General features: G+C 36.0%; 2 long non-coding RNA genes across 2 annotated transcripts in view; both read right to left on the bottom strand.

Annotated features, from left to right (window-relative positions):
- Window positions 1–478: 478 nt before the first annotated feature.
- Window positions 479–27,439, bottom strand: part of LOC149849251 (uncharacterized) — a 199,141-nt gene continuing 172,180 nt past the window's right edge. The window contains exon 4 of the long non-coding RNA XR_016433285.1: window positions 479–727. This is a non-coding gene — a long non-coding RNA (uncharacterized LOC149849251). The remainder of the gene's footprint in view (window positions 728–27,439) is intronic.
- On the bottom strand, window positions 17,366–17,890 carry LOC149849252 (uncharacterized). Its single transcript, XR_016433286.1, has 3 exons — window positions 17,753–17,890; window positions 17,533–17,649; window positions 17,366–17,434 (listed from the first exon to the last, which is right to left on the bottom strand). It is a non-coding gene; the product is annotated as an uncharacterized LOC149849252 (long non-coding RNA).

Here is a 27,439-nt window from a genome sequence, read left to right as displayed (position 1 = left end):
ATCATCCTTTATTTCCTTATCTCTTCCTGTCTCCAGCTTGGGTGGATAATCTGTTCTATAAGTTTCATCTTCAGCATTCTTAGGCAACTTGAATGCCCAACAACCGAGGATACAAGCAATGATACAGATGCTCATGCAAAAGTTGAGACATAAAGTGAGCTTCATCAGATGGAGGGTGATAGGGTGATTAATGCACAAATTTTTGTGCAATAATATTGCACCCGATCCGGACTCCCTACAGCACAACGTTCCTTGATGCGAGAGGGAATCCCCTGGGTCAATATAATGCGACCCTCGCCATCCAACCATCACGAATCATCCCAAAAGTTTCAGCTTAAAGGTAGCGCCATGACAATATTGATTCTAATGATTACTTGGGATTTGGACCAAAATTCTATGGCTTCATTTAGTAAATGCATTAGCAAATCCAACGCCATTGGCATTACTGTTTCCACCAGAACTACCGATGAAACTGGCTAAAAGTCAAAGCTGTTAATGTTTCTATCATTTGTATAGGAAAAAAAAACAGCCATGCATGAGATCATTTTGATCACCAATTTTACAAATGCAGTCACTCCATGACAGGCGTTTAACCAAGCCCTCCTGCTGGTTGCCTGCGTGGAGGATCAGCCTTGGCACGAGATGGCCTGATTATACGATCAATCAGCCCATATTCCAGAGCCTCTTGAGCATTGAATCGCTTCATTCGACTAAGATCCTTGTGTATCTGCATCATCCAAATACAAGTGTGGATATAGAAGAGTTCAAATTCTAACATAGGTAACATGGAGACACAGATTAGTCAAGTGGTAAAAAATAAAGAATATATCCCACAGTTCATGATAGGGCTGCAGGTTTTGGAGTCACAACCGAAAAATATTGTGTAAGGTACCTGATACAATAGACGTCAAATCCCTGAACATCTGATGCTGAAAGGTCACTTGATTTTTATTATTTATGATCTATTGTTCAATGTAGTGATTTAGTATTTAATATAAGTGACGACTATGGGAACGGTGAAACCAAGTTACTTGTGCATGTGGAAACCACCAGTCTTGGCAGCAAAACAACAACAGTAAAGTGAAACAATTGAGTGAATTCCCTACTGCATAAGGCAATAGACTCAAGCATAGAGGCATTTACACAAGATGATCAGTGGATCTCTTTTCAGAAGAAAAAGTGTAAGGCCAATCCTGCAACAACCCATGAACTAATACTACCAATGAAGGTTTCTCTCATTCACATCTACATGGTTGCTAAATTCAGTTTCATCTACAAAAACGGTCCTCAATCTCATTCCTTCTCTTAAACTCAATTATGCACTCCAGCAACAGCAGATACCAAAAATATGACTCAATACAAAACCAAGTCCTCTAATGCCTGAGTCTGAGAAAAACTCAGAAACCACATCAACAGCATGATTAACAGGTAATATTACTTCCTCAATGTGAATCCCATTGTTGCTTGAATAGTTCTTGTAAGGCCCATCTAACCATTTTCCAAATCAATCAGATACCACATAGCATTTTGCAACATCAGGCTGCACCAAAACCATGTGTCTTGCACCATTCTTTACCATCCAGCACAGCATGCCATGGCCCCAACGTGCTAGTATCGGAATCAGATCAGGTCATGCTGAACATGAGCCTTTTTGCTCATGCTAACATCGTGGCCGTCTGTTTGCATTTTGGATGAATGCCACGTAGTTTTGTTGACCTTTTAGCTTTTCAAAATACAAATCGGACGGCCACGATGTTGGCATGAGCAAAAATGCTCATGTTCAGCATGATCTGATCTGCTTCCGCCTGTATCATGGTCCTGTCACATGGGACCTGCATCTATTTCTCCTTAACCATTGCTGCCTCTATTTGCCTCAAAACTTTGGCCACCTCCATGACATAACAGAGATTGGGCTGCACCATGATAGAAAAGCAAGGTCTTTTCTCTTGAAGAGAAACATAACCAACAACCACTATGCAGATAATGAGCCATACTACAACAGGTGCATTGGTTCCATCATCTAACTTCCATTTTCATATTCCAGTTAAAACAGATACATAAGTGCATCACTTGACTACCCAGTTAAACTTCGCTGGAACCAATATATGGGAACATCTATACATCATCAAAGGAAGCACTTAGGTGCAGTGTGAAGCCTGCTTCCTGGAAATCGTGTTTTGAACTAGGCAGTGCCTGCTTCCTAAACTGAAGGAAGCAGCCAGGAACTTGGCTAATAATATTATAGATGTGAATTTCATGAGATTGAGGTATCAATATGCCCAAATCAATGGTTTCTTAAATTTATTAACATTTGTTTAACATAGAAAGTACAATACATACTCATAATGCTTATTTAGATGTGTGAACAAACCTTATAGAGCATGCATTAACTTCTTAAATTTATTAACATTTGTTCAACATAGAAAGTACAATACATAGTCATAATGCTTATTTAGATGTGTGAGCAAATCTTATAGAACATGCATTAATTTTTGCGTAACTTTTTTCTTGCTATTTTTAGTACCTTGATGTACAAAGTAAGAATATTCTTCACAAAGATCATTCTTAAATCAAATAAATCATATATAATTACTATTTTTAGATGTTGCAAGTATGTTTTCATTATATTCTTTCACTCAAGTGATCTGAAGATTTCTTAATATAACTTATGTATTATGATTACTTTCACCATCACTTTGCACACAAATCCTATTTTTCTTCCCAAATTATTCTTCACCCTCCCCAACCCCTTCCCATTCATTTTTCATTATCGCTCCTCAAATCCTCTTAAAACTTAAATTTATGAGTTGTCACTTCCCGCCCCCAATTCCCATGTTGCTTCTTGCATTGGCAACTATTTACATGCCTCCCTCAAGTGATCTGAAGATTTCTTAATATAACTTATGGATTATGATTACTTTCACCATCACTTTGCACACAAATCTTATTTTTCTTCCCAAATTATTCTTCACCCTCCCCAACCCCTTCCCATTCATTTTTCATTATCGCTCCTCAAATCCTCTTAAAACTTAAATTTATTAGTTGTAACTTCCCGCCCCCAATTTCCATGTTGCTTCTTGCATTGGCAATTATTTACATGCCTCCCTCAAGTGATCTGAAGATTTCTTAACATAACTTATGGATTATGATTACTTTCACCATCACTTTGCACACAAATCCTATTTTTCTTCTCAAATTATTCTTCACCCTCCCTAACCCCTTCCCATTCATTTTCCATTATCGCTCCTCAAATCCTCTTAAAACTTAAATTTATCAATTGTCACTTCCCGCCCCCAATTCACATGCTGCTTCTTACATTGGCAACTATTTACATGCCTCCCTCAAACAATCACAATTAGCTTCTCCAGCCAAGTCATCCAGAGAGAGACTGAACTTTTATACATTATTACTGTTTGCCCCACCTCAATGGCAAGCCAGCAAAGAAACAATGTTTCTTATAAAGATTGGTTGTTACGAACTTTAATAATGAAGAGATCTTAAGTATTTGTAATTATTCAGAGACTAGCTTAGTGAAAGTTGTAAGGAAACAAGGTCCTCCGAAGATATTCACCAAAACAACAAAGTGGACACTCAAAAAAGTTCCACCAAAGCACCAAAAGAACATACACAATCCATAAAATGAGCTCACAAACAAATACCCACTAAAAGGGCAAACACAAGGAATAAAAATAATACTTTATTGAAAGACTCATGCAAGAAACATACATATTGGGGGGGGGGGGGGGGGGGTTGCCCCTTATTTATTCACAAAGTTGGAGCTCCAAAAGGGAGAGTCGTTGGAAGTCCAACCCAACGACTCTAACTAGTCGCATCCCAACTAAAAAACAAAAAGAAACCTAACTAAACTAACCTAGTTACTATCCTAGTTATATATATATATATATATAACACTCTCCCTCAAACTTACGGTTCGATAACCGAAAGTTTGCATAAGAGAAAGTGAAATCTAGGAGCAACGAGATGTTTTGTGAAGAAGTCTGTCAATTGATATTTTGAAGTAACATAGGGAAGATCAATGGTGCCATGTAGGTAATCCTTCGTACATAGTGACAGTTCATCTCAATGTGTTGGTTTCGTTTGTGGAAAGTCTGGTTGCTGGCGATGTAGATGAAACTTTTGTTGTCACATCATAGTCGCGATGCTCCGTGAATTTGAACGCCTATATCAGCCAACAATCTTCTTAGTCAGACCACTTCCATAGTGGTTATAGCTATGACTCGGTATCATTTAAATTTTTTTGAGGCCAGACAAAGCCTTATTTAACCGAAGAACTTTTCTTTTAGGAATAATTATATCAAGCGGTGACTGCATATATACTTCAACTATTTTTTTATTTAGAAACGCATTCTTGACATCAATTTGATATATAGGCCATTTCTTTACAGAAGCAATGGCTACTACAATTCTAACTGTGGTCATCCAAGCAACTGGAAAAAAGGTTTCCTCATAATCTATTCCATACTTCTGAGAGTATCCCTTGGCAACTAACCTAACTTTGTATATTTCAAGAGTTTCATCACTCTTGGTTTTTATCTTATATACCCATTGACAACTTATGGGTTTCGTTCTTCAGGAAATATCTTGAACAATCCAAGTATTCACCTTTTCTAAAGCATCAAATTCTACTCTTGTGGCTTTTACCCACTCAAAATGTTTCTTGGATTAAGCATATTTTGAGGGTTCTATATAAGAATGTAATAAATGCAATGTAAGCTTGATACTTACGCGAAAATGACTCATAGGACACAAATTTCTTTGGAGGTTTAGATAGTCTAGATGACCTTCTAGTTTGTATTTCTAGATAGTTTTCATCATTCGTATATTTTTCTAGGGCACATGAATATTGAATATAGTCCAGATTTTGAGATTGTTCTTTACCTATGTCACAGGGATTTGGCTAGCAGGGTGCCGCACCCGCATCGACGCAACTTGACGCGGGAGCGGGTGCGGGTGTGGCACCAGGTGCGGTCAACCCGATCCTGGGTGAGTTGACCGCACTCAGGATCATTTAAGTCCATTTTTTTTTGGATTTTTTTTTTTTTAAAATTTGCCCTATGAAATGGGCTGCAGAATTTTAAAAAAAAAAATTCTGCTGACAGCTACTGACAGTTGCTGTTGCTCCTGCCTTTTCAAAATCCTTCTTTTTCGTAAAGGATTTTCTCTCTCCATAATAAATGATAATGATGGTGGTAGCCTTGCTAATCCTTCTTTTTCGTAAAGGATTTTCTCTCTCCATAATAAATGATAATGATGGTGGTAGCCTTGCTAATCCTTCTTTTTCGTAAAGGATTTTCTCTCTCCATAATAAATGATAATATGATGGTGGTAGCCTTGCTGGCTATTAGCATTCACTGTTCTCCTGACGAACTCTTCTCCTGACGAGATAGAAGCCACAATAACCAAGATCTGCTCTGAAGCATGAACTTGTTACAGATCGACATGGCCTATGAATACTAATAAACTTGTGAAATAAAATCTCACAAACCAGCATCCAATGCTAGGGCTGCAAATGGATTGGATTTGTTTAGATCTCTTATCCAAATCTGACATATTATTCTTAGACATGGATTTCAAATAACATCATATTGGGGTTGTACTCAGATCTACATGACCTGGTGCGCTATCGTCAACTGTATATAAAATGAAATTTGAAAAAACCCACGTCGGGGGAACCCCTGAACCCCCTTATATATATATATATATATATATATATATATATATATATATATATACATTTTTGCCCCTGCCGCACCCCCACACCCGGCACCCGGGTTTTTTGGAAGTGTTGAATCCCCGCACCCGCACCCATGTGACATAGTGCTTTACTTATCTCATTAACATAACATTTTTCTCTACTTACCATATCATTCCTGATATCCTGATCTTCATCACAATCACCAAACTTTGGAATTAAATCCAACAGAAATGAATACTCAGTTATTTCTTTAGGATTTTCAAATTCAAAGAATTTTTCCTTTTCTAAGAAAGACACATTTATTGAAACATATAATTTCTTATTTTTAAAATCAAATAATCCATAGCCTTTTTGGTCATTTGCATATCCCAAAAAGACACAAGAAATGGTACAAGGAGAAAGTTTATCATTTTTATCAATGAAAACAAAACATTTGCACCCAAAAACTCTTAACCTGTAATAGTCGAGAGTAAGTTTAAAAAGTTTCTCAACTGATGATATATTTTTCAAGGTGACAAACAATGTTTAAAAACTCGCCGAGTCAACTCGTTGACTCGGCTGACTTGGCTCGGCTCGGCCCTCCAGCGGGTCAACCCGGTAAGGCATACTCGGGTGGCCAAGACTCGGGCATGACTCAGCTCGACTCAGCCTGACTCGGGCGAGGTCTGTCGTTTTCAGATTTACAAAACTCGCTGGAGGACTCGCGCGACTCGGGACAAGTCATGGTTCAAAAATAATCGGACAACTCGGACGGTTTGTTTTAATGGCATTTTCGCAATATTAATTATTTTACCCTTTAAATTGTTAACAAATTGTGAAAACCCTTTAGGTTTTCACTGTTCATTGCATTTAATCCTCGACTGAAGAGAGGAAAAGCCGAGAAAGTGCAGTTGCAGCTCCAGCCATCCGGCGAGAAAAGCGATGCCGGAAAGGAGTTTCTGGCGTGAGCAGTGACGCCGACGTGAACAGTGACGCCGACATGAACAATGTGGGATTTTTCTTCATTTTGTATTTGCATCGCGAACATTAACTCTGGCGTGAACAGTGACGCCAAGTCGCCGACGAAGGCACATCGACAGTGAATATAAGGCATCGTCGCAGCTCCGACGTGTCTTCTCCAGCAAAAATAGTCCATCGGCGACATTTTTCGATGCCACCAGGTATGTTTTTCAAATTTTCCCCTTTTGTGTTTCTTTCTGCCGCTGCGATAATTTTTGGCAAGATTTTTCGGCGAGTTTTGTAAAGGATTCAAGGTGGTCCTTCGGCTGCTGCGACATCGCCTGTGAGGCATACGCCTCATAGGTGAGGCGTACGCCTCAGTACTTGAAACGTACGCCTCACAGGCGAGGCGTACGCCTCAGTACTTGAAGCGTACGCCTCACAGGGTAACGACAGTTGGTTGATAACCCGAGAAAAACTTGAGGTGTCAACAAAGAGCAAATAATTTTGGACGCATTTCAAGGCCATTCTGTTCTGCCCTACTATCTCCCCCCCCCCCCTCAATCCATGAGCATGAAAACGAGGCAAAAACATGTGGCTGAGTAAATAGGTGTACCAAGTTACTTGGTGGTCCTTAAAGATTAAACAAATGAAGTTCTGAAGGCAAAGGAGAAAGATAAACTCAGGAACATGCGTGTTTTGATGGAACTAAATAGTTAAAATTTGACTCACGAACTAATGGTGTGGTGCCTTGATCAAGCGTGCCTAATAATTAAAGAGCATCACCCATCTAAATCAAAGTTAGATGTTTGAGGAGTGACAGTGCAACCATGTTGCTGCAGCACCAAGTTTCCATCCAATCAAACTGTTAAATTTTCACACTGGACCTAATGGTGCTCATTTTTACAGCACATTCTTGCTTTCTCCACACCAAATTCTGATGACTTCAGGAGCTGAATTGTTATCCCTGCACACTGAAATACACATTGAAAACTAGGCACAGACACACAAATACTGCAAGTCAAATTCCTCAGCCTTTAATAAATATATGACAAGTTCACTGGATTTTTGCATTAAGAACTTCCACATGGTTACATAAATTGTACATCACCAGGGGTACTTTTTTCCATTTTGAATAGTAGCTTGTCAAATATATAAATATCGTTGTGAACATTTCTATTATCTACGTTTGTATAAGAGATGCAATTCTATTTTTTCTGCTTGTGTGTATGTCAATGTTGTAGACCTCTTCTTTTTCTGTGGACACTTTTCTTTGAAGGCTTTTGTTTATTTTTTTCACCATCATATTCTAGAGAAATTCAATGTGGCTATTTGGTAGTTTGTAAATAAATCAATAGCATTGCATATTTCTTGTTCTTATCCTTGATAGATGCAGCCAAGATTGGGTTTGCTTTATTCTCACTGTTGAAGATGTAGGCTGCTGAAGTTGTGAAATAATATGCCATCATTTCTTTCGCTATTTTAACCAAACAAATTTGACAAAAAAAATTAGCATGGATCCATTATTTATTTTTTTTGGCAACGAAGCATGCACTAATGGTTTTTTTTGTTATTGATAACTTGATCGTGCTAGTGTTAATAGTAAAAAAAAATGATAACTTGCTTATGCTGATGAGCATATGCAGTGTTCAGTTTGTGTGCATTATGTAGTGTACCATGTATAGTTTTAGTTTTATACTTGTATGGCAGTATGTTTTTAACTTTCCTTGGTGGGTTTGTGCATAATCTACTAACCGTACGTATGTTTTTAACTTTTCAAATTTAAAAGTTTTAGATTTATCAAATCATCAAAGAAATGTCAGAAGAAGGATCTTCAAGGAGTCCAATAGCATTCACTAAAGGAAAGGACCCTGTGTGGGATTTTGGTTTACCACTTGATAAGAAAAAGAAGAGGGTACAATGTACTTGGTGTACAAAACAAATGAGTGGTGACATTAATAGACTTAAGTATCATCTTGCTGGTATTAAAGGAGAGGTGGAACCATGTGACAAAGTCGAAGAATCTGTAAGAAAAAAAATTCGTAAGAATTTTGAGTCATTTAAGGAACACAAATTATATAAGAGAAATATTGTAAATGAGATTGGTTCCTTTGTTGAAGTAAATGATAATGATATGGACTTGTTAGATGAAAGTGATGAGTCTTCTGAGAAAAGATATATAAAGGGGAAAAAATTGATGAATGATGCCCCAAAGCATAATCTTGATGCTTTTGTTCAAGTGAAGGCAGGGTCTCCATCAATGAAACAACTTGGAATAAAAGCAGCTTTGGATAAAAAAGCTAGAGATAGGTTATGTTCAGCTATTGTGGGATTTTTTTATCATTCAACAATTCCTTTCAATGCAGCCAATTCTCCTTACTTTACGAAGATGATTGAAGTTTGTTCCTCAGTAGGAATGGGATTGAAGCCGCCTTCTTCATCTGAGATTTCTAGAAGATTGTTATAAGAAGAAATTAAAAAAATTGATGATTATTTCAAAGAATACAAGGAGTCTTGGGCTGAAATGGGTTGTTCTATTATGGCTGATGGTTGGAAAGATGCAACACAAAGGACATTGATAAATTTTTTGGTTCATTGTCCAAGGGGCATTTACTTCTTGAAATCAGTTGATGCAACAAGTATCGTGAAGAATCGAGAAAAATTATTAAAATTATTTGATGAAGTGGTGAAAACAGTAGGTGCAGAGAATGTTGTTCAGGTATATTATTCTGTTCTTTTGTAATTTTCTATTAAACATTGATATTTATAATTTGTCTAGTATGTTAATAATGTTTTGAAATTAAAAAATGACAGATAATCACAGATAATGCAGCCAACTATCAAGCAGCTGGAAAGATGTTGGAGGATAGGAGGAAAACCATATTTTGGACTCTTTGTGCAGCTCATTGCATAGATCTCATGCTTGAAGATTTTTCTAAGATAAAAAGCATAGCTGGATGTGTGGAAAAAAGAAAAAGGATCACGAAGTTCATCTACAATCATACTTTTGTTTTAAACCTAATGAGGACTCAATTTTCTAATAAGAAAGAAATTCTAAGACCGGTTACTACAAGATTTGCCACTAATTTTATCATGCTTCAATCTTTGCTAGAACATCGAAGTGGTCTTAGAAAAATGATGGCATCAGATGAATGAAATAATTCAAAATATTCATCATTTGCTGAGGGAAAAGAGATGGAGGATATTATATTGAATAGTAATTTTTGGAGAGTCGTAGAATCAATTGTTAAAACTATAGAACCTCTGGTCAAAGTTTTGAGAATGGTCGATGGAGAAGAAAATCCTACAATGGGTTATCTTTATGAAGCTATGGATAGAGCCAAAGAGGCTATAAAAGAAATTCATGACAATGACGAGAAAAAGTATAAACCTTATTGGAAAATAATTGACAATCGTTGGGAAAATCAACTTCATCACCCTCTTCATGCAACAACATACTATCTCAATCCCAAATACCACTATAGTCTACAATTTTCTAAGGTATGTATTTGTTTATATCTTTTTATTAATTGTTTTAAATTTTGAATATGAACTTTCTTTTATCAATTACCAATTTAATGTATTTGACTATTTGCACTATTTCATTTAATTCACAAAGCATCCTGAAGTAAGGCATGGTTTAATTCAATGTATTGTGAAGTTGGAGCCAAATATTTCAGCTAGAGTAAGAGCATGCAAGCAACTTGAGTTATTTGAAGACGCAAGTGCAAATTTTGGTACTTCTATAACTGTTATGACTAGAGATGAGCATAAGCCAGGTGATTTATCTTTAACATTATTGTTGTGTTGTGCAAAAGAATATTTCTTTAATCAACTTTTCATTTTTGTGTGTTTTGGCTTTATGCAACAATGTGGTGGAAAATGCATAGAATATGTGCCCCCGATCTTCAAAAAATTGCTATTCGTATACTTAGTCAAACATGTTCTTCATCTGGATGTGAACGAAATTGGAGTACCTTTGATCAAATTCACACTAAGAGAAGAAATAGATTAGCTCAAAAGAAACTTAATGACTTAGTGTTTGTCCATTATAATTTACGTCTGAGAGAAAAGCAATTAAAGAGAACATGTCTTGACCCAATTTCTTTGGACAATATATATTTGCAAACACCAATGGATGAATGGGTCATGCAAGAAGGAGTTTTAGATGGAGATGAGGTAAAACCGTAAAAGTTTGTTTGATATTTTAACTTGATTAAAATTGTTATAATTTAGTTTTTTGTCTTTCTCTATTGCATGTTAACTCAAATGTGTCATATTTTATTGAATAAAGGATTTCTTAAGAGACTTGGAGATGGAAGTTGAAAACATTGAAAAAGCTAATCTTATTGATGACGAAGGTGGTGATGGAGTTGAAGATGAAGATGCAAGGGAAAATGCAACCACTAGTACTCCAATTCAGCCATTAATTTCTACTTCCAACTCAAGAATTGATTCAAATGAAGTTCCAAATAATAGCACTTCGCCTCTATTTGAGATTTGAGTCATTGACTCTTGACTTGAGAATTGAGATATCATATTTTGTAAAAGTGGATGAATTTTTGATGTTTAAAATTTGATTTTGTCATTGTGTTATGATCATTAACTTTATATTTATGAACTTTGTAACTTAACTTTACTTTAAGGTTTATTTCTATTGAAATATTGAATTATTGTTTTGCTTGGTTGTTCGATTTCTTGCTATTAGATGAGTAATTATAAGTAAGATATAGTTTTACTTGATGTTATTTTACTTATTAATCAATTACACTAGTAATTAAGTCATTCTACAAACTTTTATATGTTTAAATGATAATTTATATATTATTTTTCTTTTAAAATCAAAAGTTAACAAAACCCGGTCCGAGTCACCGAGTTGACCCGCCGAGTCACGAGTCAATAAAGAATGAGTCGAGTTCTGAGTCACGGGTTTTAAAACCATGGTGACAGATGACATTCTGTTAATAAGATAAACTGCACTCAATGTGATTTTGGCCCAAAACTCTTTAGGGACTTGATTTGAAATAAGTAAAGTTCTTGCGGTTTCCATGGTGTTTATATTTTTCTTTCAGCCAAGCCATTTTGTTGTGAAGTGTAGGGACAAGATTTTTTATATGTAACACCATTTGATTCCAAGTAATCTTTAAAATCCTTTGATACAAATTCTCCTTTTGAATTAGTGCGAAAGATAGAGACATCATTTTGAAATTTATTTTTGACCAATTTGTGAAATATTTGAAAATAAGAAAAGACTTCAAACTTGTGTTTGAGAAAATAAATCAACGTGTATCTAGTAAAATCATCAACAAAGATGACATAATATGCAAACCCACCCTTAGATACAATAGGTGTTGGACCCCAAACATCTGAATGCACTAACTCAAATGGTTGTGTAGAGACAAAAGTAGAGTTACAGGAAACGCCAAAGAAAGTGGGGAAGCGTGTTTCGGAAGCGCGAAACGTGGCGCTTCTGAAATGCACTGGGAAGCATAATTTTTTTTTTGGGAAGCACGGTTCCCCCTTTTTTCATTTTTTTTGTATTTTTATTTTTTTTCCTCTTTTTTCGCTTCCGGTTCGCTTCCTAGATCGCTTCCGGTTCACTTTTGAGATAATTCATGATTTGCTTTTAAGTCACCCCACACTTCCTAAAAGTTTGAAAGTCCCTCGCTTCCCGCTCCCGCTTCCTCGACTGGCAACTCTGGACAAAAGTTCTTTCTTGAAATGACAATCTTTTCATTTTGCCAAGAATACAATTTTCACACAAAATTTTCAAGATTACAAAAAAAAATCATATTTAAAAAGTGTTGGATTTTGGATACATTAGAATGGCCAAGTCTTTTATGCCATAAATCCAAATCCAGTTTCTGAATATTAAAACAAAAGGTATTCTTAGGTATTTTCAAAAAATTCATGTAGTATAAGCCTCCTTCTCTATGGCCTTTCCCAATCAGCTTCCCTGACTGGCAATCCTGCACTCGACAACCAATAGAAGAAAAAGAAACATTATACCATGGTAAGATAATTAGGAGGCAGGCAAAAGATTTAGGTTTAGCTTGGGGATATATCTAATGTTTGGAATACAAAAACCTTTTGAAATATTTTCAAAATTTTCGATTCCCTTTATCTCAAGGGATGTCCCATAAGTAGTAAAAACATTTGACTCACTTGAGTTACCACATTCAGATAGAATATCACCATTTGGTGTCATATGAAAATAGGCACCTAAGTTAAGAAGCCAAAGAGACTTACCAGGGTCAAAGATGCTAACAAAAGAGACAGTCGCTCTAGTTGATGAAGCTTTTTTGAGTAGTGGTTGAAGAGCCTCTACAAGTCGAGTCAAGGACATTCTTGTGTAGCTTTGAACTCACTTGATTCTTATGCAACCAAGGCTACATTATTCTCATAGGGTTTCTTCAATTTAGGGCAATAAGTCTTGACATGTCCTGGTTCACGGCAATAATAAATAATTTTCTTCTCAAACTCATTGCCTTATTTTTCATAGTTACCATTGTTGGATCTCCCATAATGTGGTGGTTTATAAGAATGGACATAGTTTTCTGGTCTAAACAAGGCTAAGACCCAATTATCATCTCTTTAGACGTCTTCTTTTTTACTCTATTTTCCTCCATACTTAGCTCTTCAATAGTATCCTCAATAAAAGGGATTTTTCCTCTATGAAGAAGAGCCGATTTAGTAGACTCAAATTCCAATATTAGACCATTGATGAATTAATAGAAATGCTTTGCATCAATTTGTTTTTAATGGAGTTCTATGTTTTCAAGATAATGCCATTGTGGCTCAAGAAGAGCCAACTCATTCCAAAGGTCAAACAACTCACTAAAGTATTCTCTAATACTTTTTCTCCTTGAGTCATAGTACGTACTTTATCTTGCAAGTTGCAAATGTAAGCAATATCTTTAAAAGAATACATTCTCTTAAGATAGTCTCATGCTTTATTTGCATGTTCAAATTTAGCTAGACTCGAGCACTTCTTGATATTAACACTACAAATGAGCCAATACATAATCTTGGTATGCCCCATTATTCATTCTTTCCATTTTTTTCTCATAAGTGACCATAGCCTTGATCTCTTCCGCCTCCATAAGAGGTACTTTTTCTCCTTCTATCTTAATAAGAATTAGTTTGGGTTTCAAATCCGACCCATCCACTAATCTCCATGATCATGCATAATATTCGCATGTCATTCATCTCTATTTATGCATGATCCATGGTAAAAAGTGCATTAAAAACCCATCTTTATTGTTGTTTTTGAGGTTTTGGTTTAAATAGAATTTTCGGAAAAACATCGCATTTTCTGGTCCAGCCCTGCATTTTGAGTGTTTTTATTAGTTTAGAGTTTTCTTAATTGTAGTTTAGTTAGGTTAGGCTTTAATTAACTAATTTTAGTTTGATTAGGAATATTTAGTTTAGAAAAACACGTTTTCTAAGCAGAGACTATTTTGGAAATTTTTGAACAATCATTAGACTCTTTTTGAAAAACATGTTTTTAACCTAATTTTTGGATTTAAATAGGAGATTAAGAGAAGGAGGGGGGTGTCTCCCACTTTGAAATTCATGCCCCCTCTGTCTCTTCTCTCCTCTTGTTCTCATTTCTTTCTCTCTCCCTCTCTCTCTTTTCCCAATCGATTTCTTCTTCTTCTTCTTTCTTCTACTTCTCTTCCTCTTTTTCTTTCTTTCCTCTACCATGTTTCCTCGTCGGCGTCTTCTTCTTCTTCTATCAAGGGGTGCAGCGTGACCCACGCATATCATGGAAAGGTCGCTCTTCTTCTCAATCCGTCTGTCGGAGGCGAGTCGTTCGGTAAGTCTCTTCTCCCTCGCTTCTTTATTTTTTTCATATTTAATTAGAATTCAATTTAGTTAAATGCATCGAGTCTGCTTTAGCATTGCATAATACATAGCATGATTCATTGTTTGTTAAGTGCATATAGATTCAAATAGGATTCATATTAAGATAACATCTAGTTAGTCGTTTTTTTTCTTTGTGTTTTAGTTTAGTTTTTTTTATTAGTTGTTTTTTTAGCAAACACGCAAATCGAATCTTGATCAGATCTGATCAGGATCGTTGAGCAAACCATCGTGTCTAGTACGATCACGCTAGTCGGCTGGAACCGAAACACCCAAATCGAGCCATTGGAACTAGGTCACATGGTTAAGCTGAACCGTGCATCAGTGAGAACTCAGATTCGGAGCAACCAAACTCAGCTCACATAGGTCTAGCACATACTCGGGCGACATTGCGTGTGTAGTAACGTTTAAAAGAAAAAGAAAAAAAAGAGGGATGAGAGGGTCTTGACGTTTGTCCAGCTGGTGTGTTTGAGTCAAGTAGGCTAGTATTGCATGTAGGTCGGTTTATAAACAGATTTTTTAGTTTGCATTCTGGTCGTGTAGTTTATTTATTCATTTAGATGTCATAGTGTCATGGTTAGTAATTCTTGATTTCTTGCACAGTCGGGTATTTCTTTCATTATTGATAGTTAGTAGCTTTTGTAAGGTTTGTTAATAATTAGTTAGTAGTTATTTTATTGTGGCATTTAGTTAGTTTAGATCATTTTAATCCATAGTGTATGGTTTTCTTGTTTTAAGTTGTTAGTTATTAATGTTAAAGTAGTTAGTAAATTCTTGATTCTTGTAATATCGTTAAGTTGTTAATAGTTGTCATAAATTAGTTCATAATTTGTTAAAGGTTGTTAGGTTGTTTTGCTATTTCGGCCTCTAGTGTAGTTAGTTTGTTTACCTTGTTTCAATTCTTGTTTGTTGAATTTTTTTGGGGAACCAAATATTAGATTTTGTTTACTTTTGTCTCTTTTCTGTTGTGTTTTGTGTTTTTATTTTGAAGGAAAATGTGCAGATGTGCGGTGAGCCCATTTTCGAGCCCTCAAAATACCTTCTGAGGTCCCTTTAGGCCCTCAAAAGAGCCCCTCAGAGAGCCCTCAGAAAGTCATTTATCAAACCATACAAAAGTGAACAAAGAGGCAAAGAAGGGACACAAATAACAAAGGATTCGAAGAATTGAAGACCCTTTCTTTTATTTTTAGATTAGGGTTTATTTTACTTTATTCATTTAATTGGGTTTGTAATAAGGTCGTTATTCATTTGTTTAAAGTCCTCCGCAGAGGGTTGCACTCTCTTCCCTTATTCATTCAATTAATTGATTTTTTTTTGCAATAAAGCGTAGTTAGATTGTGTGCTTGAATACGAAGTATTTTTTCGTTCCCTAAGATCGACCCGAACTCCACCACTCATGCGAGCCGGTTTTTATATTTTTGGTGTCTGGCTTTCACTTGATTTTATTTAAAAATATCATTTTAAAAATCATTTTCCAAAACTCACACCACTCCACAACCCTTTCCCTCATATAATGCTTCATGATTGAAGACCATGTTACAAAGTTTGTGTCATTAAGCTTGATGGGTTTTAGGGTGACATTATCATTGTCATCCATGTTTACACGGGCTAAGAAAGAGAATAGAAGATTAAAAGGAAAAAAAAAAAGAGATAATAAGAAAAGAATCGCGAGCACTCCACCTTCAAGAGAGTCTTTCGAATGAAGAGCATGAACACATGAGCACTTCACTACCAAGAAAGCGCCACTAATGAACAGCACAAACACATGAACACTTCACCACCAAGAGGGCACTACAATCTCACAAGCACTTAAATGGATTTTTCAAAAAAGATTTTATCTCTTCCAAATCTTGAGTAGCACTCTTCCCAATACACCAAAAAATCAATTTGATTTCAAAGCTCTGATACCATGTAAAGAAACAAGGTCCTTCAAAGATATTCACCAAAACAACAAAGTAGACACTTAAAAGAGTTCCACCAAAGCACCAAAAGAACATACACAAGTCATAAAATGAGCTCACACACAAACACCCACTAAAGGGGCAAACACAAGGAATAAAAATAATTTTTTATTGATCAAGACTCAGGCATGAAACATACATATTGTGGTGGTTTTGCCCCCTATTTATACACAAAGTTGGAGCTCCAAAAGGGAGAGTCGTTGGACTCCCGACACTATGGGTTGACTAGTCTCATCCCAACTAAAAAATAAAAAGGAACCAAACTAAACTAACCTAGTTATATATATATATAAAACAAAAGTTTAATACTTTCCTCTGACCACATTGAAATTCCAAACCAATGTATCAAACTGGAAGTATATATAAGAACAAAAAAATTAAATGAACTCCATCAAGAGATATAGTATATACTATTTGACTTTGTAAAAAATTCAGAGATAGATTGTTAAAACAAAAGCGAAGAGAAATTCAGTGAATTTTCCATCAAAAAGTCTAATACATGATCTGCCATTCATAAAGGCAATTTGTAGCATAAAGGTGTGCCAAGAAAAGTGTTGTTACAGTTCCACTAGTTGGAAAAAAATATTGAAACAAAAGATAAAAATAAAAAAAAGATAAATAAATTTTCCATCAGAAGGTAAAAATATATACTATAACTTTATAAAATTGCAGGGAAATAGAACTCATACTTTCTCCACAGGTTGGCCAGTCTTTGCAGCTAGTTCCTGAAATAGATAGTCCATGATTCTAAGGATCACATTGGCTTCATTTCGAATGTCATCGGCCTGTTGAAACAAAAAATAGAGACCACAGTAGATGCTAAGGGAATTATTGAGACAAAGTATGAATGGCTCCAACTCAGCAGATAAAAAATTCTTCAGATCTGACCACGAGCAGCCCCAGCAGGAAACTGCAATGCAATTCTTGATAGAGGCATGGCAAGGCGACTACCCTGTTTAATGAAGCATGACAAGGATAAAAAATCAGGGTGGTTTCCGAAATTTGATTTCCTAAAGTTTGCATAAAGGATTTCTCAAATAATAGTGGGACCTTTTCTCCAGCTGCAAGAAGAAACCCTGCCATATTATAAGCATAGCCAACACACCTCGTGCCAACAGGACTTTTCAAGCTCTGTATGGTATCATATAATGCCATGCTGGGGGTTAACTGTCAAAAGCACCGAAGAAAAAAACAAAAAGAAATCATTGATGAACATATGTCCATAATTTGATATCTTAAAAGAACCTGCTTAGCATAAACAAAAACTCACATCACCACCAGGACCATTGATATATAAGTACAGCTTTTCAGAAGACTCCAGGCTATCTAGGTAGAGCATTGTAGCCAGTATCTGATTACTGAACTCCTCATCAATATGTTGCCCAATAAAGATGACACGCTCCCTGTACTGCAAGTAAAATTTTCCAAAGGTCTAAATTATCCTGCAACATGTAGCATCAAAGATATGTTCAACTGTGTGCTATTACTTACAAGTGTGTTCCACAAGTCAACCCATTGCCATGTACCTTCACCAAGAGTTCTGTAGGGTACTCTGGGTGTGCCTATTGGCATCATCCTAACACGTGCACGTGTTGCTTTCCTATTTGTAAGACTGCACCCAAATTCATAGTCAGATATCAATTTTTTTCTTTTCTTTTTTGTGAGTCAGAGAAAGAGCAGGCACCATGTTTCAGCAAGTCCAAAGCAATTTACCAGAAAATAGGCAATTCAGGCAGATGCACACATATAAAGAAAATATTGGTTGCACCTAACTACACCTTTCTTTCCACTAGAAACCATCCATTTTTCAAGTTTTCTTGATTCTTTTGGATCAATCCCTATAGATACGATCTACATTAGTTTGTTCAGTCAAAAAATGCTTTAGATAATTTGACTGTTTTGTTTAAACAGGTTTTTAGAGCTTCAAAAATCAACAGCTCAAAATGCACCAATAAAAATTTGTCTACACCAAAACTAGTCAAACCACGTCAAATGGACTGTGAGGTCACATTGAACATATGAAGCATTTTTTTTGTTGAGAAGGAACATGCATGACTAGGAGCAGAGGTCACTGATCATGCATATATTTCAAGGTGATTTAACATTAAAATATGCATGATTTTATGAAAAAAATGTTTTAAAAACCCAATTTTATGCTAGTTTTCGTTAAATGAGCCAAATTGATTTCAAAACAGAAAATGTATGAAAAATAGCTTTATTTGTATATTTTAGTATGTATTTTGATGTTTGATATTAACATAGTAGTTTTAGTTTTAGTTTTAGTTTTTATTAAAAAAAAAAAATAAATAAAAAAATATAAAATAAAAATTAGAGTTAAAAATAGAGTTAGATATATTTTGAAATGAGGTTAGTGTAAATAATTTTAGATTAGATTAGTTAGTGAGTTTGAGTTTTTTTTTAGTAAATAGTTTGTTCTTTTTTTTACTTTTTTTAAATAGTTTTTTTTTACAAACCATTATTCGGTTTGATTTCTTTAAATGAAAATTGAAAAAAAAAATAATAACCAAACCGGCGGGAACCGGTTTGGATTTTTTTTAAAAACTGAAAAATTTTCTGTTACAAACCGGTTCCATCCGGTTTGGGCTCTTTAAAAACCCAAGAAACAGAAAAAATCGGGGTCTTCCCCTGTGCGCCTATCCTTCTTTTCTAACCCTTCCCCTCCACCTCATTCTTCTCTCCTTCTTCTCCTTCTCCCTATTTCTCTCTTCTATTTTCAGGTGGAGGCTTCTTCAATCCGGCGATGGTGTACCGGAGGGGATCAAGTCTTTTCTAACCCATCTAAAGTCACGGTGAGTGTTCTGCAATTTCTTCAGTTCTTCTTCTTCTTCTTCAAATTTTTTTTCTTGTTGCTGCTATGACTGTAAAACCAAAATAAAAAGAGAAAAGTTGAAAAACGAAAAAAAAATATATATGCAAAAGAATTTCAGTGATCAACAGAGATCTGCCGGGCAATCGGCTGAATTTCTGTCGGAATCTCCTGCGTTAGCCCAGCCGATCATAATATCTTTGTTCTTTGATTGATTGTTGGAATCCTCTGATGTAGCCGGATTCACATCACATTTATCGTGAAAATGTGAAAGAGGCACTTTCCTTTGAGTTGCCGTGAAATTCATTTCACGGCTGTTGAGATTTTCGGAGGAAGATATTGAGATTTCCGGTGGAAGATATTGAGAGTTCCGGTGGAGGATATTGAGATTTCATTTGAGTTACCGTGAAAACAAAAATCGATCGGATGTTGTGAAACAGGAGGATTCGTCGGAAGTTCTGGTGGCTCAGCTCAGCTCCCTGAACCACGGATCGATCGAATGTTGTGAAACAGGAGGATTCGCCGGAAGTTCTGGTGGCTCAGCTCCCTGAACCACAGTGGGAACCAAAATCACCTGTGTGAGGTTGTGGATTTTGATTCAATCCTGAAAATCCCCTTCTACGATAATGTGTTTTAAAAAAAAAAAAAAAAAAATTCAGAGTTTGTTTTTAAAACACAATTTTTTTAATTGCTTGTTTTGTTTTTTTTCCTTATTCTCACGGCAAAGAATTGTTTTGAAATAAGTGTTTTCCAGCAAATGTAGTTGTTTCCTAATCTTTGGTGCCTATTGTCTGAAGGTTGTTTGATTGATCTTTGGCATTAGTTAACTGTCTGTTTCGGATCAAACTAGTGATTTCTGTTTTTTGAACATATGCTACTAGCTGATTAGTTAATACATTTACTTAGTTGTTTTGAAATTAGGCTTAATTAGTTGATTTGAAATAATTAGCAATGACAAGTACTTTGTAATTAGAATATCTAGCCAATTAGTAATTAGTTTACTTAGTAGAAAATTTGATGTTAGTTAGTTTGTAATACTACTTTTAGTCTTAGAATTAATTAGTTAATTGTCATTAGTTTAATATAGTCTTAATTGTCATTAGTTTCCTTTCATGATATCTTTCATAAATTTTTTTAGTATACTTTGTTTCATATAATTTCTATTTCTATCTCTGGTACTGCTCGTGTTCATTTGATTTGTGCAGGATAACGCAGGAGTGGAGTTGAAGCGATTACGTGATACGAGGAAGCACACGAGTAGAAGATTTTTGTTTTTATTTTTAGAATTAGGAATTTAATTGGGTTTGTAAATATTGCACTTTACGCCCTCTGCGAAGGGTATTCATTTGTTGTAATAGTTAGTTGTTTTTACATTTTTTTGAACATTTTACATTTTAATACGGCAATAAAGAATAGTTTAGAATTGTGTGCTTGAATACAAAATATTCCCGTTCCCTGAGTTCGACCCGGTCTCATCCACTAGTGAGAACCGGTTTTTATTATTTGATGTCTGGTTTTCACATGTTTTTCATATAAAAATCTTTTCAAAATTACAACGATTGAAAAGAAGACATCAAATTTTTGGCGTTGTTGCCGGGGAACGGCGTAATATTAGTATTCACTTTATTGTCTAGTGTTTGTATTGCAATTAGGTTTAGAATCACGTATGTGCATATCTTAGAGATGAGCTTACTTTTCTGCACAGCCCACCTACTAGGAACCCCTTAGAGGTGACTGTGTACGATTGGTACCGTACACATAGTTTTTATATTTCTTTGCATAATCTCTATTATGTGTAACTGCGTGGCGTTTGTTTAGTTTTTGTTGTTTTTAGTTTACTCGCTTTGTGGTTTGCGTGGTTTGGCCGCTTAGTGTGTTAGTTAGGTAGAAAACCCAAAATTAGGACGAGTGTTACACCGGTCTACTTCAAGGTGTAGGCACAGGCAACGATCACTCGACCCGAGCTAATTGAGTCCTGAGTTTCTTGTTAGGAGAGCTCCTCATCTTATCACCATGGTCGAAAATCGGTCGTTGTTCCGTACCCTTAAGGAGTACTTCATGCCCACCATATACACTCCCACCTCCTGCATCACGAGACCTGATGTAGGAGCCAATCAATTTGAAATAAAGGCTAGTATCATTCAAATGTTACCATCATTTCATGGCCTAAGCAACGAAGACCCATATAGTCATATTGATGATTTTTTGGAGATCTGCTCGACAGTGCAGATCAACAATTTTGGAGATGACGCATTGAGGTTGACGTTGTTTCCGTTCTCTCTCAAAGATAAAGCTAAACATTGGCTAAAGGCTCTCGATACGGTTCAAATTACCACTTGGGAAGGAATGCAGCGCGAATTTCTTAAAAAGTACTTCCCAATTGGTAAGACGAATCAGTTTCGTAAAGCCATAATCAGTTTCTCGCAGATTGAGGGAGAACAATTCTACGAGACTTGGGAGAGAATGAAAGATCTTCTCTGCAAGTGTCCCCACCACCAGGTGCCTCGTTGGCAACTGATGCAGTATTTTTACGATGGTCTGACTGAGAAGGACAGGCAAATAGTGGATTCATCATGTGGGGGCACTTTTATGCTAAAAAGTGAGGATGAAGCGTGGTCGCTTTTTGAGACATTGAGCAAAAATTTGATGCACCATGCGACAACTTCACGATTCGATAGGGCTGCACCTGCACAGGATAGTACTAAGAAGGCAGGTATTTTTGAAATAGGGATAAACCTTGAGTTAAGCAACAAGGTAGACCAACTGTCCCAGAAATTAGATCAGTTTTTGTTGGGTCCCTCTAGTGCCATGCAGGTGTGCGCGTTGTGTGCAAGTCCTGCACACCATATTTTACAGTGCCCAGTTGCGCCACAGTATCCTGAGTATGTCCAAGAGCAAGCTCAGATGGCTCAAAACTTCGCTAGGCCCGCACCCAATCCATTTTCCAACACTTATAATCCGGGCTGGCGAAACCATCCCAATTTTTCATGGCGCAACTCACAGATTCAACCCCCTAACCCTTCCCAGAGTCAACCCAGTCAAGGCGGTTATGCGCCTGGATTTCATAGATCCAGTTATCCCCCAGCCCAACCTGTTTATACTCATCCCCAGTCTCATGAGCCTTCGCATAGTCAGTCCTTCGAGGACAAGATGCTACAAGCATTTTCTGATATTAAAGCGAATTTGAGCTCGCATAATCAGTCTATTTCAAAATTAGAGACTCAAATGGGGCAGCTCGCCGAGGCGCTTAGCAGGCGAAGTGAGGGGACACTGCCTAGCCAGCCTATTGTCAACCCTAAGGGAAAGGAACCCATGTGTAGCTTGCATATGACCAATGCACATAAAGAGCAAGCTCAAGTTGTAACCCTTAGGAGTGGGAAGCAGTACCAAGCGAGGGAGGCTGCAGAAAAAAGAGAGAAGATAAGTGAGAAGCAGTCTGTCCCTAAGGTTTTACCTTAGGAAAGCGAGAAGGTTCTTCCATCGGAGCCTTCACCATCCTACATTCCCAAAGCCCCCTTTCCTGAGGCGTTAGAAAGGCCGAGAGCATTAGGTAAGGCTGGAGTGAACATGCAAGAGATGCTTGAGATATTCAAGCACGTTTAGATAAACCTCCCCTTACTTGATGCCATCCAACAGGTCCTTGCATATGCAAAGTTCCTCAAAGAACTTTGTACGCAGAAAAGGAAGTCGATGTCCAATGTGCAGAAAAAGATTTATTTAACTGGGCAGGTGAGCGCAGTATTGCAACATCAAACCCCACCTAAGCTCAAGGACCCAGGGACTCCGATCATCTCATGTGTCATAGGAAACATCACTGTTGGGCGTGCATTGCTCGACCTTGGGGCAAGTGTTAACATCTTGCCGGGTTTCTTTTATGACCAATTTGGATTGAAAGAGATGAAACCTACACCTATGACTCTTCAGCTTGCAGATAGATCTATCAAGGTCCCAAGAGGGATACTTGAAGATGTTTTAGTCAAGGTGGAGGATTGTTATTTCCCTGTTGACTTCGTGATATTAGATATGGAGGGAGTTAATAGCCCACAACAGACTCCTATTATTCTCGGTCGCCCCTTCCTAGCTACCGCCAACGCGTGCATCAATTGCCGCACTGGTGCGATGGATGTGTCATTCGGAAATAGGAAGATGCGGCTAAACATTTTTCGTGTTGCTATGGGGCCTGCTGTTGAGGAGGCTTCTTTCGAGGTCGTTGTCATTCAAGACCTCGTAGAAGCAGAATATGCTTGGTTATTGAGTAATCCACCTCTTGAGGAGGATAAGGAATCACTAGAAGAGGATCACCTAGAATTACTTGCGAATCAGATAGGTGATTTGAATTGGATCGGGCACTTTAAGCCATTCAGAGGTAGACAGGATGGGAACACACTGCGCAGTGTCACAGATGACACTATTTTTCATAGAGAGCCCGATTGAGCCTGACTTCATGTCCATTGATCTCATGGACGATGAAGGATTTTTCCGGGGATCCGTCTGGCTGGGGACGTGAAACTTAGCGCTTTATGGGAGGCAACCCATATTTTGTACAATATTACATTTGTTGTTAGGATTTGTAGATTTTATTTGGTTTTATTTTTCGTTTTCTATCTTTTTCTATGAGTTTCATGTTTTGTCATGTATACATTGCATTTATTACATTCATAGAATATGCATTTTTAATTCATGTCAGGTCATTCTACTATTTTTCCTCATTTATTTCCTCCCATGTGCATTCATTTAGTTTCATATAAGCATGGGGGAGTGCCACTGGGACAGTGTCATTCAAGCATGGGGGAGGGTGTAGAGTGCACACCTTGATATTTCTGTTTATGTTCTTGCACATGTTTACACATCTCTCATGAAAAGTAGATTTTTAAAGAAAGAGTTTGAACTTATATGAATGTTATTTCAAATATGATGTTTTTAGAGGATTTTTAAGCCCCACGAAAAATTTTTCTGACATAGATCTAAAAATTATGGTTGTTTATGCGGATTTCAAAGAAATGATGATAGATACATGTTAGAATTTATTTTGAATCATAAATATGAATATGCACAGTTCTATTTTTGAAAAACTAAGCAAATGAACAAAAGCATAAAAATGAGCTCAAAAAGTGAGAAAAAGCATGTGTTAGGTTGTTTGGATAATTCCACAATCCTTAGTAGATGGAACTTAGATGTAAGTTGAAACTTTTAATTCCATTTTCGAAAAGGAGAGTGGAAAACTTCGTGATCCTAAGTAACTGAGAACAAATACAAGTTGAAATGTTTGACTCTCATGTTATAAAGGTGAATGAAGGAAGTCACTTTTATGTCTTAGTTGATATCTTTTGGTATGTATTGAAAAAGTATAGAAGATATTGACATTGCACAAGGCATAAAAGCAGACCACACGCAAGCTATAAGAGAAGAATAAGTGTGCAAAAAGAAAAAGCGTAAAAAAATGAAAAAAAAAAGAGAAAAGAGCTTAAAAAGAAAGAAAAGTTCAGTGCTTAGAAGTGTGATTGAGAAAACCTGTGCAGAAAACATATGAGTGAGGATAAGTAAATAATAATATGTTTTTATTGGATTTTCTAAGAATAAAACATAAATAATTGTGATTTTTAGAAAAGTGAAAGAAATTCTTTTTCTGTGATGGTATATAAAAGACTCTAATTATGTCTTGATTTTTTTTGTAACATGAAATATTTGTGAAAACAAAGTCTTTAATTACCTACTGCTTATGAGGATGTGTAATATTATGCATACATGACAGAGATGTTTGTGGGTAGCATCACTGCAAACCCTCACGAGACCTTACTCGTCCACTGGGGTAACCCAGGGATTGAAAGGGCTTGTTGCATGAGCTAAATGCAACCGTGATTCCTACGAAAGTGAGTTAGGTGATAGTTTTAATTTCATGCATTTTTCTAGTTTGCTCGAGGACTAGCAAAACATAAGCATGGGGGTATTTGATCATGCATATATTTCAAGGTGATTTAACATTAAAATATGCATGATTTTATGAAAAAAATGTTTTAAAAACCCAATTTTATGCTAGTTTTCGTTAAATGAGCCAAATTGATTTCAAAACAGAAAATGTATGAAAAATAGCTTTATTTGTATATTTTAGTATGTATTTTGATGTTTGATATTAACATAGTAGTTTTAGTTTTAGTTTTTATTAAAATAAATAAATAAATAAAAAAATAAAAAAATATAAAATAAAAATTAGAGTTAAAAATAGAGTTAGATATATTTTGAAATGAGGTTAGTGTAAATAATTTTAGATTAGAGTATTTAGTGAGTTTGAGTTTTTTTTTTAGTAAATAGTTTGTTCTTTTTTTTACTTTTTTTTTAAATAGTTTTTTTTTATAAACCATTATTCGGTTTGATTTCTTTAAATGAAAATTGAAAAAAAAAATAATAACCAAACCGGCTGGAACCGGTTTGGATTTTTTTTAAAAACTGAAAAATTTTCTGTTACAAACCGGTTCCATCCGGTTTGGGCTCTTTAAAAACCCAAGAAACTGAAAAAATCGGGGTCTTCCCCTGTGCGCCTATCCTTCTTTTCAAACCATTCCCCTCCACCTCATTCTTCTCTCCTTCTCCCTATTTCTTTCTTCTATTTTCAGGTGGAGGCTTCTTCAATCCGGCGATGGTGTATCGGAGGGGATCAACTCTTTTCTAACCTATCTAAAGTCACGGTGAGTGTTCTGCAATTTCTTCAGTTCTTCTTCTTCTTCTTCTTCAGATTTTTTTTCTTGTTGCTACTATGACTTTAAAACCAAAATAAAAAGAGAAAAGTTGAAAAACGAAAAAAAAATATATATGCAAAAGAATTTCAGTGATCAACAGATATCTGCCGGGCAATTGGCTGAATCTCTGCCGGAATCCCCTGCGTTAGCCCAGCCGATCATAATATCTTTGTTCTTTGATTGATTGTTGGAATCCTCTGATGTAGCCGGATTCACATCACATTTATCGTGAAAATGTGAAAGAGGCACTTTCCTTTGAGTTGCCGTGAAATTCATTTCACGGCTGTTGAGATTTCCGGTGGAAGATATTGAGATTTCCGGTGGAAGATATTGAGAGTTCCGGTGGAGGATATTGAGATTTCATTTGAGTTACCATGAAAACAAAAATCGATCGGATGTTGTGAAACAGGAGGATTCGCCGGAAGTTCTGGTGGCTCAGCTCCCTGAACCACGGATCGATCGAATGTTGTAAAACAGGAGGATTCACCGGAAGTTCTGGTGGCTCAGCTCCCTGAACCACAGTGGGAACCGAAATCACCTGTGTGAGGTTGTGGATTTTGATTCAATCCTGAAAATCCCCTTCTACGATAATGTGTTTTAAAAAAAAAATAATAATAATTTTCAGAGTTTGTTTTTAAAACACAATTTTTCTAATTGCTTGTTTTGTTTTTTTTCCTTATTCTCACGGCAAAGAATTGTTTTGAAATAAGTGTTTTCCAGCAAATGTAGTTGTTTCCTAATCTTTGGTGCCTATTGTATGAAGGTTGTTTGATTGATCTTTGGCATTAGTTAACTGTCTGTTTTGGATCAAACTAGTGATTTCTGATTTTTGAACATATGCTACTAGTTGATTAGTTAATACATTTACTTAGTTGTTTTGAAATTAGGCTTAATTAGTTGATTTGAAATAATTAGCAATGACAAGTACTTTGTAATTAGAATATCTAGCCAATTAATAATTAGTTTACTTAGTAAAAAATTTGATGTTAGTTAGTTTGTAATACTACTTTTAGTCTTAGAATTAATTAGTTAATTGTCATTAGTTTAATATAGTCTTAATTGTCATTAGTTTCCTTTCATGATATCTTTCATAAATTTTTTTAGTATACTTTGTTTCATATAATTTCTATTTCTATCTCTGGTACTGCTCGTGTTCATTTGATTTGTGCAGGATAATGCAGATGTGGAGTTGAAGCGATTACATGATACGAGGAAGCACACGAGTAGAAGATTTTTGTTTTTATTTTTAGAATTAGGAATTTAATTGGGTTTGTAAATATTGCACTTTACGCCCTCTGCGAAGGGTATTCATTTGTTGTAATAGTTAGTTGTTTTTACATTTTTTTGAACATTTTATATTTTAATACGGCAAAAAAGAATAGTTTAGAATTGTGTG

This window comes from Nuphar pumila, chromosome 1 (assembly GCF_984573655.1).
Source record: "Nuphar pumila chromosome 1, dmNupPumi1.hap1.1, whole genome shotgun sequence".
In the NCBI taxonomy this organism is placed as follows: Eukaryota; Viridiplantae; Streptophyta; class Magnoliopsida; order Nymphaeales; family Nymphaeaceae; genus Nuphar; species Nuphar pumila.
The sequence above is the reverse complement of the archived record's forward strand: the minus strand, read 5'-3'. Positions and strand labels throughout refer to the sequence as shown.